We start from the raw sequence: 13092 nt of genomic DNA, 5'->3' as shown, positions 1-13092 counted from the left end.
CAGAAACTACTTTGTGATATCTGCATTCAAGCCTCAGAGCTGAACATTCCGTTTCATAGAGCAGGTTTGAAACACTCTTTCTGCAGTATCTGCAAGTGGACATTTCGAGCTCTTTCAGGCCTACGGTGAAAAAGGAAGTATCTTCCCATAAAAACGAGACAGAGGATTTCTCAGAAACTTATTTGGGATGTGTATCCTCAACGAAGAGAGTTGAACCTTTCTTTTGATACAGCAGTTTGGAAACACTCTTTTTGTAGAATCTGCAAGTGGATATTTGGAAAGCTGTGAAGATTTCATAGGAAACGGGAATATCTTCATGTAAAATCTAGACAGAAGCATTCTCAGAAACTTCTTTGTGATGTGTGTCCTTAACTAACAGAGATGAAACTTTCTTTTGATACAGCAGTTTGGAAACACTCTTTTTGTAGAATCTGTAAGTGGATATTGGGACAGCTCTGAGGATTTCGTTGGAAACGGGAATATCTTCATTTAAAATCTAGACAGAAGCATTCTCAGAAACTTCTTTCTGATGTGTGTCCTCAACTAACAGAGTTGAACCTTTCTTTGGATAGAGCAGTTTGGAAACACTCTTTTTGTAGAATCTGCAAGTGGATATTTGTTTAACTGTGATGATTTTGTTGGAAACGGGAATATCTTCATCTAAAATCTAGACAGAAGCATTCTCAGAAACTTCTTTGTGATGTTTGTCCTCAACTAACAGAGTTCAACATTTCTTTTGCTACAGCAGTTTGGAAACACTCTTTTGGTAGAATCTTCAAGTGGATATTTGCATAACTGTGAAGATTTCATTGGAAACGGGAATATCTTCATATAAAATCTAGACAGAAGCATTCTCAGAAACTTCTTTGTGATGTGTGTCCTCAACTAACAGAGTTGAACCTTTCTTTGGATACAGCAGTTTGGAAACACTGTTTTTGTAGAATCTGTAAGTGGATATTTGGATAACTGTGATGATTTCGTTGGAAACGGGAATATATTCATCTAAAATCTAGACAGAAGGGCTGTCAGAAACTACTTTGTGATATCTGCATTCAAGTCACAGAGCTGAACATTCCCTTTCATAGAGTAGGTTTGAAACAGTCTTTCTGTAGTATCTGGAAGTGGACATTTCGAGCGCTTTCAGGCCTATGGTGAAAAAGGAAATATCATCCCATAAAATCTAGACAAAAGCATTCTAAGAAACTTATTTGGGATGAGTTTACTCCACTAACAGACTTGATCATTTCTTTTGATATGGCAGTTTGGAAACACTCTTTTTGTAGAATCTGCAAGTGGATATTTGGATAACTGTAAAGATTTCGTTGGAAACGGTAATATCTTCATATAAAATCTTGACAGAAGCTCTCTCAGAAACCTCTTTGTGATGTTTGTCCTCAACTAACAGAGTTCAACATTTCTTTTGCTACAGCAGTTTGGAAACACTCTTTTGGTAGAATCTTCAAGTGGATATTTGGATAACTGTGAAGATTTCATAGGAAACGGGAATATCTTCATATAAAACCTTTACAAAAGCATTCTCAGAAACTTCTTTGTGATGAGTGTCCTCAACTTACAGAGTTGAACCTTTCTTTTTATAGAGCAGTTTGGAAACACTCTTTTTGTGGAATCTGTAATTGGATATCTAGATAGTCCTAAGGATTTCGTTGGAAACGGGAATATCTTCATCTAAATTCTAGACAGAAGCATTGTCAGAAACTACTTTGTGATATCTGCATTCAAGTCACAGAGGTGAACATTCCCTTTCATAGAGCAGGTTGGAAACCCTCTTTCTGTAGTGTCTGGAAGTGGACATTTCGAGCGCATTCGGGCCTATGGTGAAAAACGAAATATCTCCCCTTTAAATCTACACAGAAGCGTTCTCAGAAACTTATTTGGGATGTGTGTCCTCAACTAACAGAGTTGAAACTTTCTTTTGATAGAGCAGTTTGGAAACACTCTTTTTGTAGAATCTGCAAGTCGATGTTTGGATAACTGTGAAGATTTCGTTGGAAACGGGAATATCTTCATATAAAATCTAGACAGAAGCATTCTCAGAAACTTCTTTGTGATGAGTGTCCTCAACTAACAGAGTTGAACCTTTCTTTTTCTAGAGCAGTTTGGAAACACTCTTTTTGTAGAATCTGTATGTGGATATCAAGATAGTTCTAACGATTTCATTGGAAACGGGAATATCTTCTTCTGAAATCTAGACAGAAGCACTGTCAGAAACTACTTTGTGATATCTGCATTCAAGCCTCAGAGCTGAACATTCCGTTTCATAGAGCAGGTTTGAAACACTCTTTCTGCAGTATCTGCAAGTGGACATTTCGAGCTCTTTCAGGCCTACGGTGAAAAAGGAAGTATCTTCCCATAAAAACGAGACAGAGGATTTCTCAGAAACTTATTTGGGATGTGTATCCTCAACGAAGAGAGTTGAACCTTTCTTTTGATACAGCAGTTTGGAAACACTCTTTTTGTAGAATCTGCAAGTGGATATTTGGAAAGATGTGAAGATTTCATAGGAAACGGGAATATCTTCATGTAAAATCTAGACAGAAGCATTCTCAGAAACTTCTTTGTGATGTGTGTCCTTAACTAACAGAGATGAAACTTTCTTTTGATACAGCAGTTTGGAAACACTCTTTTTGTAGAATCTGTAAGTGGATATTGGGACAGCTCTGAGGATTTCGTTGGAAACGGGAATATCTTCATTTAAAATCTAGACAGAAGCATTCTCAGAAACTTCTTTCTGATGTGTGTCCTCAACTAACAGAGTTGAACCTTTCTTTGGATAGAGCAGTTTGGAAACACTCTTTTTGTAGAATCTGCAAGTGGATATTTGTTTATCTGTGATGATTTTGTTGGAAACGGGAATATCTTCATCTAAAATCTAGACAGAAGCATTCTCAGAAACTTCTTTGTGATGTGTGTCCTGAACTAACAGAGTTCAACCTTTCTTTTGATACAGCAATTTGGAATCACTCTTTTTGTAGAATCTGTAAGTTTATAATGGGTTTGCTATGAGGATTTCATTGGAAATGGGAATATCTTCATTTAAAATCTAGACAGAAGCATTCTCAGAAACTTCTTTGTGATGTGTTTCCTCAACTAACAGAGTTGAACCTTTCTTTGGATAGAGCAGTTTGGAAACACTCTTTTTGTAGAATCTGCAAGTGGATATTTGGAAAGCTGTGAAGATTTCATAGGAAACGGGAATATCTTCATGTAAAATCTAGACAGAAGCATTCTCAGAAACTTCTTTGTGATGTGTGTCCTCCACAAACAGAGTTGAACATTTCTTTTGATACAGCAGTTTGGAAACACTCTTTTTGTAGAATCTGTAAGTGGATATTGGGACAGCTCTGAGGATTTCGTTGGAAATGGGAATATCTTCATTTAAAATCTAGACAGAAGCATTCTCAGAAACTTCTTTGTGATGTGTGTCCTCAACTAACAGAGTTGAACCTTTCTTTGGATAGAGCAGTTTGGAAACACTCTTTTTGTAGAATATGTAAGTGGATATTTGGATAACTGTGATGATTTCGTTGGAAACGGGAATACCTTCATCTAAAATCTAGACAGAAGCGCTGTCTGAAACTACTTTGCGATATCTGCATTCAAGTCACAGAGCTGAACATTTCCATTCATAGAGTAGGTTTGAAACAGTCTTTCTGTAGTATCTGGAAGTGGACATTTCGAGCGATTTCAGGCCTATGGTGAAAAAGGAAATATCATCCCATAAAATCTAGACAGAAGCATTCTCAGAAACTTATTTGGGATGTGTTTCCTCAACTAACAGAGTTGATCCTTTCTTTTGATATAGCAGTTTGGAAACACTCTTTTTGTAGATTCTGCAAGTGGATATTTGGATAACTGTGAAGATTTCGTTGGAAACGGTAATATCTTCGTATAAAACCTAGACAGAAGCATTCTCAGAAACTTCTTTGTGATGTGTGTCCTCAACTAACAGAGCGCAAAATTACTCTTGCTACAGCAGTTTGGAAACACTCTTTTTGTAGAATCTTCAAGTGGATATTTGGATAACTGTGAAGATTTCGTTGGAAACGGGAATATCTTCATATAAAATCTAGACAGAAGCATTCTCAGAAACTTCTTTGTGAGGAGTGTCCTCAACTAACAGAGTTGAACCTTTCTTTTGACAGAGCACTTTGGAAACACTCTTTTTGTAGAATCTGTAAGTGGATATCTAGATAGTTCTAATGATTTCATTGGAAACGGGAATATCTTCATCTGAAATCTAGACAGAAGCACTTTCAGAAACTACTTTGTGATATCTGCATTTAAGTCACAGAGCTGAACATTCCCTTTCATATAGCAGGTTTGAAACCCTCTTTCTGTAGTGTCTGGAAGTGGACATTTCGAGCGCTTTCGGGCCTATGGTAAAAAACGAAATATCTTCCCATAAAATCTAGACAGAAGCATCCTCAGAAACTTATTTGGGATGTGTGTCCTCAACTAACAGAATTATACCTTTCTTTTGATAGAGCAGTTTGGAAACAATCTTTTTGTATAATCTGGAAGTCGATGTTTGGATAACCATGAAGATTTCGTTGGAAACGGGAATATCTTCATATAAAATCTAGACAGAAGCATTCTCAGAAACGTCTTTGTGATGAGTGTCCTCAACTAACAGAGTTGCACCTTTCTTTTGATAGAGCAGTTTGGAAACACTCTTTTTGTGGAATGTGTAATTGGATATCTAGATAGTCCTAACGATTTCGTTGGAAACGGCAATATCTTCGTTTAAAATCTAGACAGAAGCATTCTCAGAAACTTCTTTGTGATGTGTGTCCTCAACTAACAGAGATGAACCTTTCTTTGGATACAGCAGTTTGGAAACACTCTTTTTGTAGAATCTGCAAGTGGATATTTGGAAAGCTGTGAAGATTTCATAGGAAACGGGAATATCTTCATGTAAAATCTAGACAGAAGCATTCTCAGAAACTTCTTTGTGATGTGTGTCCTCCACAAACAGAGTTGAACATTTCTTTTGATACAGCAGTTTGGAAACACTCTTTTTGTAGAATCTGTAAGTGGATATTGGGACAGCTCTGAGGATTTCGTTGGAAATGGGAATATCTTCATTTAAAATCTAGACAGAAGCATTCTCAGAAACTTCTTTGTGATGTGTGTCCTCAACTAACAGAGTTGAACCTTTCTTTGGATAGAGCAGTTTGGAAACACTCTTTTTGTAGAATCTGCAAGTGGATATTTGTTTAACTGTGATGATTTCGTTGGAAACGGGAATATCTCCATCTAAAATCTAGACAGAAGCATTCTCAGAAACTTCTTTGTGATGTTTGTCCTCAACTAACAGAGTTCAACATTTCTTTTGCTACAGCAGTTTGGAAACACTCTTTTTGTAGAATCTTCAAGTGGATATTTGCATAACTGTGAAGATTTCATTGGAAACGGGAATATCTTCATATAAAATCTAGACAGAAGCATTCTCAGAAACTTCTTTGTGATGTGTGTCCTCAACTAACAGAGTTGAACCTTTCTTTGGATACAGCAGTGTGGAAACACTGTTTTTGTAGAATCTATAAGTGGATATTTGGATAACTGTGATGATTTCGTTGGAAACGGGAATATCTTCATCTAAAATCTAGACAGAAGGGCTGTCAGAAACTACTTTGTGATATCTGCATTCAAGTCACAGAGCTGAACATTCCCTTTCATAGAGTAGGTTTGAAACAGTCTTTTTGTAGTATCTGGAAGTGGACTTTTCGAGCGCTTTCAGGCCTATGGTGAAAAAGGAAATATCATCCCATAAAATCTAGACAAAAGCATTCTAAGAAACATATTTGGGATGAGTTTACTCCACTAACAGACTTGATCATTTCTTTTTATATAGCAGTTTGGAAACACTCTTTTTGTAGAATCTGCAAGTGGATATTTGGATAACTGTAAAGATTTCGTTGGAAACGGTAATATCTTCATATAAAATCTTGACAGAAGCATTCTCAGAAACTTCTTTGTGATGTTTGTCCTCAACTAACAGAGTTCAACATTTCTTTTGCTACAGCAGTTTGGAAACACTCTTTTGGTAGAATCTTCAAGTGGATATTTGGATAACTGTGAAGATTTCATAGGAAACGGGAATATCTTCATATAAAACCTTTACAAAAGCATTCTCAGAAACTTCTTTGTGATGAGTGTCCTCAACTTACAGAGTTGAACCTTTCTTTTTATAGAGCAGTTTGGAAACACTCTTTTTGTGGAATCTGTAATTGGATATCTAGATAGTCCTAAGGATTTCGTTGGAAACGGGAATATCTTCATCTAAATTCTAGACAGAAGCACTGTCAGAAACTACTTTGTGATATCTGCATTCAAGTCACAGAGGTGAACATTCCCTTTCATAGAGCAGGTTGGAAACCCTCTTTCTGTAGTGTCTGGAAGTGGACATTTCGAGCGCATTCGGGCCTATGGTGAAAAACGAAATATCTCCCCTTTAAATCTACACAGAAGCGTTCTCAGAAACTTATTTGGGATGTGTGTCCTCAACTAACAGAGTTGAAACTTTCTTTTGATAGAGCAGTTTGGAAACACTCTTTTTGTAGAATCTGCAAGTCGATGTTTGGATAACTGTGAAGATTTCGTTGGAAACGGGAATATCTTCATATAAAATCTAGACAGAAGCATTCTCAGAAACTTCTTTGTGATGAGTGTCCTCAACTAACAGAGTTGAACCTTTCTTTTTCTAGAGCAGTTTGGAAACACTCTTTTTGTAGAATCTGTATGTGGATATCAAGATAGTTCTAACGATTTCATTGGAAACGGGAATATCTTCTTCTGAAATCTAGACAGAAGCACTGTCAGAAACTACTTTGTGATATCTGCATTCAAGCCTCAGAGCTGAACATTCCGTTTCATAGAGCAGGTTTGAAACACTCTTTCTGCAGTATCTGCAAGTGGACATTTCGAGCTCTTTCAGGCCTACGGTGAAAAAGGAAGTATCTTCCCACAAAAACGAGACAGAGGATTTCTCAGAAACTTATTTGGGATGTGTATCCTCAACGAAGAGAGTTGAACCTTTCTTTTGATACAGCAGTTTGGAAACACTCTTTTTGTAGAATCTGCAAGTGGATATTTGGAAAGCTGTGAAGATTTCATAGGAAACGGGAATATCTTCATGTAAAATCTAGACAGAAGCATTCTCAGAAACTTCTTTGTGATGTGTGTCCTTAACTAACAGAGATGAAACTTTCTTTTGATACAGCAGTTTGGAAACACTCTTTTTGTAGAATCTGTAAGTGGATATTGGGACAGCTCTGAGGATTTCGTTGGAAACGGGAATATCTTCATTTAAAATCTAGACAGAAGCATTCTCAGAAACTTCTTTCTGATGTGTGTCCTCAACTAACAGAGTTGAACCTTTCTTTGGATAGAGCAGTTTGGAAACACTCTTTTTGTGGAATCTGCAAGTGGATATTTGTTTAACTGTGATGATTTCGTTGGAAACGGGAATATCTTCATCTAAAATCTAGACAGAAGCATTCTCAGAAACTTCTTTGTGATGTTTGTCCTCAACTAACAGAGTTCAACATTTCTTTTGCTACAGCAGTTTGGAAACACTCTTTTGGTAGAATCTTCAAGTGGATATTTGCATAACTGTGAAGATTTCATTGGAAACGGGAATATCTTCATATAAAATCTAGACAGAAGCATTCTCAGAAACTTCTTTGTGATGTGTGTCCTCAACTAACAGAGTTGAACCTCTCTTTGGATACAGCAGTTTGGAAACACTGTTTTTGTAGAATCTGTAAGTGGATATTTGGATAACTGTGATGATTTCGTTGGAAACGGGAATATATTCATCTAAAATCTAGACAGAAGGGCTGTCAGAAACTACTTTGTGATATCTGCATTCAAGTCACAGAGCTGAACATTCCCTTTCATAGAGTAGGTTTGAAACAGTCTTTCTGTAGTATCTGGAAGTGGACATTTCGAGCGCTTTCAGGCCTATGGTGAAAAAGGAAATATCATCCCATAAAATCTAGACAAAAGCATTCTAAGAAACTTATTTGGGATGAGTTTACTCCACTAACAGACTTGATCATTTCTTTTGATATGGCAGTTTGGAAACACTCTTTTTGTAGAATCTGCAAGTGGATATTTGGATAACTGTAAAGATTTCGTTGGAAACGGTAATATCTTCATATAAAATCTTGACAGAAGCTCTCTCAGAAACCTCTTTGTGATGTTTGTCCTCAACTAACAGAGTTCAACATTTCTTTTGCTACAGCAGTTTGGAAACACTCTTTTTGTAGAATCTTCAAGTGGATATTTGGATAACTGTGAAGATTTCATAGGAAACGGGAATATCTTCATATAAAATCTTGACAAAAGCATTCTCAGAAACTTCTTCGTGATGAGTGTCCTCAACTAACAGAGTTGAACCTTTCTTTTGACAGAGCACTTTCGAAACACTCTTTTTGTAGAATCTGTAAGTGGATATCTAGATAGTTCTAACGATTTCATGGGAAACGGGAATATCTTCATCTGAAATCTAGACAGAAGCACTGTCAGAAACTACTTTGTGATATCTATATTCAACTCACGGAGCTGAACATTCCCTTTCATAGAGCAGGTTGGAAACCCTCTTTCTGTAGTGTCTGGAAGTGGACATTTCGAGCGCATTCGGGCCTATGGTGAAAAACGAAATATCTCCCCATTAAATCTACACAGAAGCATTCTCCGAAACTTATTTGGCATGTGTGTCCTCAACTAACAGAGTTGATACTTTCTTTTGATAGAGCAGTTTGGAAACACTCTTTTTGTAGAATCTGCAAGTCGATGTTTGGATAACTGTGAAGATTTCATTGGAAACGGGAAAATCTTCATATAAAATCTAGACAGAAGCATTCTCAGAAACTTCTTTGTGATGAGTGACCTCAACTAACAGAGTTGAACCTTTTTTTTTATAGAGCAGTTTGGAAAAACTCTTTTTGTAGAATCTGTATGTGGATATCAAGATAGTTCTAACGATTTCATTGGAAACGGGAATATCTTCTTCTAAAATCTAGACAGAAGCACTGTCAGAAACTACTTTGTGATATCTGCATTCAAGCCTCAGAGCTGAACATTCCGTTTCATAGAGCAGGTTTGAAAAACTCTTTCTGCAGTATCTGGAAGTGGACATTTCGAGCGCTTTCAGGCCTACGGTGAAAAAGGAAGTATCTTCCCATAAAAACGAGACAGAGGCTTTCTCAGAATCTTATTTGGGATGTGTGTCGTCAACTAAGAGAGCTGAACCTTTCTTTTGATACAGCAGTTTGGAAACACTCTTTTTGTAGAATCTGCAAGAGGATATTTGGAAAGTTGTGAAGATTTCGTAGGAAACGGGAATGTCTTCATGTAAAATCTAGACAGAAGCATTCTCAGAAACTTCTTTGTGATGTGTGTCCTGAACTAACAGAGTTCAACCTTTCTTTTGATACAGCAATTTGGAATCACTCTTTTTGTAGAATCTGTAAGTTTATAATGGGTTTGCTATGAGGATTTCATTGGAAATGGGAATATCTTCATTTAAAATCTAGACAGAAGCATTCTCAGAAACTTCTTTGTGATGTGTGTCCTCAACTAACAGAGTTGAACCTTTCTTTGAATAGAGCAGTTTGGAAACACTCTTTTTGTAGAATATGTAAGTGGATATTTGGATAACTGTGATGATTTCGTTGGAAACGGGAATACCTTCATCTAAAATCTAGACAGAAGCACTGTCTGAAACTACTTTGCGATATCTGCATTCAAGTCACAGAGCTGAACATTTCCATTCATAGAGTAGGTTTGAAACAGTCTTTCTGTAGTATCTGGAAGTGGACATTTCGAGCGATTTCAGGCCTATGGTGAAAAAGGAAATATCATCCCATAAAATCTAGACAGAAGCATTCTCAGAAACTTATTTGGGATGTGTTTCCTCAACTAACAGAGTTGATCCTTTCTTTTGATATAGCAGTTTGGAAACACTCTTTTTGTAGATTCTGCAAGTGGATATTTGGATAACTGTGAAGATTTCGTTGGAAACGGTAATATCTTCGTATAAAACCTAGACAGAAGCATTCTCAGAAACTTCTTTGTGATGTGTGTCCTCAACTAACAGAGCGCAAAATTACTCTTGCTACAGCAGTTTGGAAACACTCTTTTTGTAGAATCTTCAAGTGGATATTTGGATAACTGTGAAGATTTCATAGGAAACGGAAATATCTTCATATAAAACCTTTACAAAAGCACTCTCAGAAACTTCTTTGTGATGAGTGTCCTCAACTTACAGAGTTGAACCTTTCTTTTTATAGAGCAGTTTGGAAACACTCTTTTTGTGGAATCTGTAATTGGATATCTAGATAGTCCTATGGATTTCGTTGGAAACGGGAATATCTTCATCTAAATTCTATACAGAAGCACTGTCAGAAACTACTTTGTGATATCTGCATTCAAGTCACAGAGGTGAACATTCCCTTTCATAGAGCAGGTTGGAAACCCTCTTTCTGTAGTGTCTGGAAGTGGAAATTTCGAGCGCATTCGGGCCTATGGTGAAAAACGAAATATCTCCCCTTTAAATCTACACAGAAGCGTTCTCAGAAACTTATTTGGGATGTGTGTCCTCAACTAACAGAGTTGAAACTTTCTTTTGATAGAGCAGTTTGGAAACACTCTTTTTGTAGAATCTGCAAGTCGATGTTTGGATAACTGTGAAGATTTCATTGGAAACGGGAAAATCTTCATATAAAATCTAGACAGAAGCATTCTCAGAAACTTCTTTGTGATGAGTGACCTCAACTAACAGAGTTGAACCTTTTTTTTTATAGAGCAGTTTGGAAAAACTCTTTTTGTAGAATCTGTATGTGGATATCAAGATAGTTCTAACGATTTCATTGGAAACGGGAATATCTTCTTCTAAAATCTAGACAGAAGCACTGTCAGAAACTACTTTGTGATATCTGCATTCAAGCCTCAGAGCTGAACATTCCGTTTCATAGAGCAGGTTTGAAAAACTCTTTCTGCAGTATCTGGAAGTGGACATTTCGAGCGCTTTCAGGCCTACGGTGAAAAAGGAAGTATCTTCCCATTAAAACGAGACAGAGGCTTTCTCAGAATCTTATTTGGGATGTGTGTCGTCAACTAAGAGAGCTGAACCTTTCTTTTGATACAGCAGTTTGGAAACACTCTTTTTGTAGAATCTGCAAGAGGATATTTGGAAAGTTGTGAAGATTTCGTAGGAAACGGGAATGTCTTCATGTAAAATCTAGACAGAAGCATTCTCAGAAACTTCTTTGTGATGTGTGTCCTGAACTAACAGAGTTCAACCTTTCTTTTGATACAGCAATTTGGAATCACTCTTTTTGTAGAATCTGTAAGTTTAAAATGGGTTTGCTATGAGGATTTCATTGGAAATGGGAATATCTTCATTTAAAATCTAGACAGAAGCATTCTCAGAAACTTCTTTGTGATGTGTGTCCTCAACTAACAGAGTTGAACCTTTCTTTGGATAGAGCAGTTTGGAAACACTCTTTTTGTAGAATATGTAAGTGGATATTTGGATAACTGTGATGATTTCGTTGGAAACGGGAATACCTTCATCTAAAATCTAGACAGAAGCACTGTCTGAAACTACTTTGCGATATCTGCATTCAAGTCACAGAGCTGAACATTTCCATTCATAGAGTAGGTTTGAAACAGTCTTTCTGTAGTATCTGGAAGTGGACATTTCGAGCGATTTCAGGCCTATGGTGAAAAAGGAAATATCATCCCGTAAAATCTAGACAGAAGCATTCTCAGAAACTTATTTGGGATGTGTTTCCTCAACTAACAGAGTTGATCCTTTCTTTTGATATAGCAGTTTGGAAACACTCTTTTTGTAGATTCTGCAAGTGGATATTTGGATAACTGTGAAGATTTCGTTGGAAACGGTAATATCTTCGTATAAAACCTAGACAGAAGCATTCTCAGAAACTTCTTTGTGATGTGTGTCCTCAACTAACAGAGCGCAAAATTACTCTTGCTACAGCAGTTTGGAAACACTCTTTTTGTAGAATCTTCAAGTGGATATTTGGATAACTGTGAAGATTTCATAGGAAACGGGAATATCTTCATATAAAACCTTTACAAAAGCATTCTCAGAAACTTCTTTGTGATGAGTGTCCTCAACTTACAGAGTTGAACCTTTCTTTTTCTAGAGCAGTTTGGAAACACTCTTTTTGTAGAATCTGTATGTGGATATCAAGATAGTTCTAACGATTTCATTGGAAACGGGAATATCTTCTTCTGAAATCTAGACAGAAGCACTGTCAGAAACTACTTTGTGATATCTGCATTCAAGCCTCAGAGCTGAACATTCCGTTTCATAGAGCAGGTTTGAAACACTCTTTCTGCAGTATCTGCAAGTGGACATTTCGAGCTCTTTCAGGCCTACGGTGAAAAAGGAAGTATCTCCCCACAAAAACGAGACAGAGGATTTCTCAGAAACTTATTTGGGATGTGTATCCTCAACTAAGAGAGTTGAACCTTTCTTTTGATACAGCAGTTTGGAAACACTCTTTTTGTAGAATCTGCAAGTGGATATTTGGAAAGCTGTGAAGATTTCATAGGAAACGGGAATATCTTCATGTAAAATCTAGACAGAAGCATTCTCAGAAACTTCTTTGTGATGTGTGTCCTTAACTAACAGAGATGAAACTTTCTTTTGATACAGCAGTTTGGAAACACTCTTTTTGTAGAATCTGTAAGTGGATATTGGGACAGCTCTGAGGATTTCGTTGGAAACGGGAATATCTTCATTTAAAATCTAGACAGAAGCATTCTCAGAAACTTCTTTCTGATGTGTGTCCTCAACTAACAGAGTTGAACCTTTCTTTGGATAGAGCAGTTTGGAAACACTCTTTTTGTGGAATCTGCAAGTGGATATTTGTTTAACTGTGATGATTTCGTTGGAAACGGGAATATCTTAATCTAAAATCTAGACAGAAGCATTCTCAGAAACTTCTTTGTGATGTTTGTCCTCAACTAACAGAGTTCAACATTTCTTTTGCTACAGCAGTTTGGAAACACTCTTTTTGTAGAATCTTCAAG

The sequence above is a fragment of the Gorilla gorilla genome, chromosome 13 (genome assembly GCF_029281585.2).
Source record: "Gorilla gorilla gorilla isolate KB3781 chromosome 13, NHGRI_mGorGor1-v2.1_pri, whole genome shotgun sequence".
Classification (NCBI taxonomy): domain Eukaryota; kingdom Metazoa; phylum Chordata; class Mammalia; order Primates; family Hominidae; genus Gorilla; species Gorilla gorilla.
Note: the sequence above shows the minus strand (reverse complement) of the source record.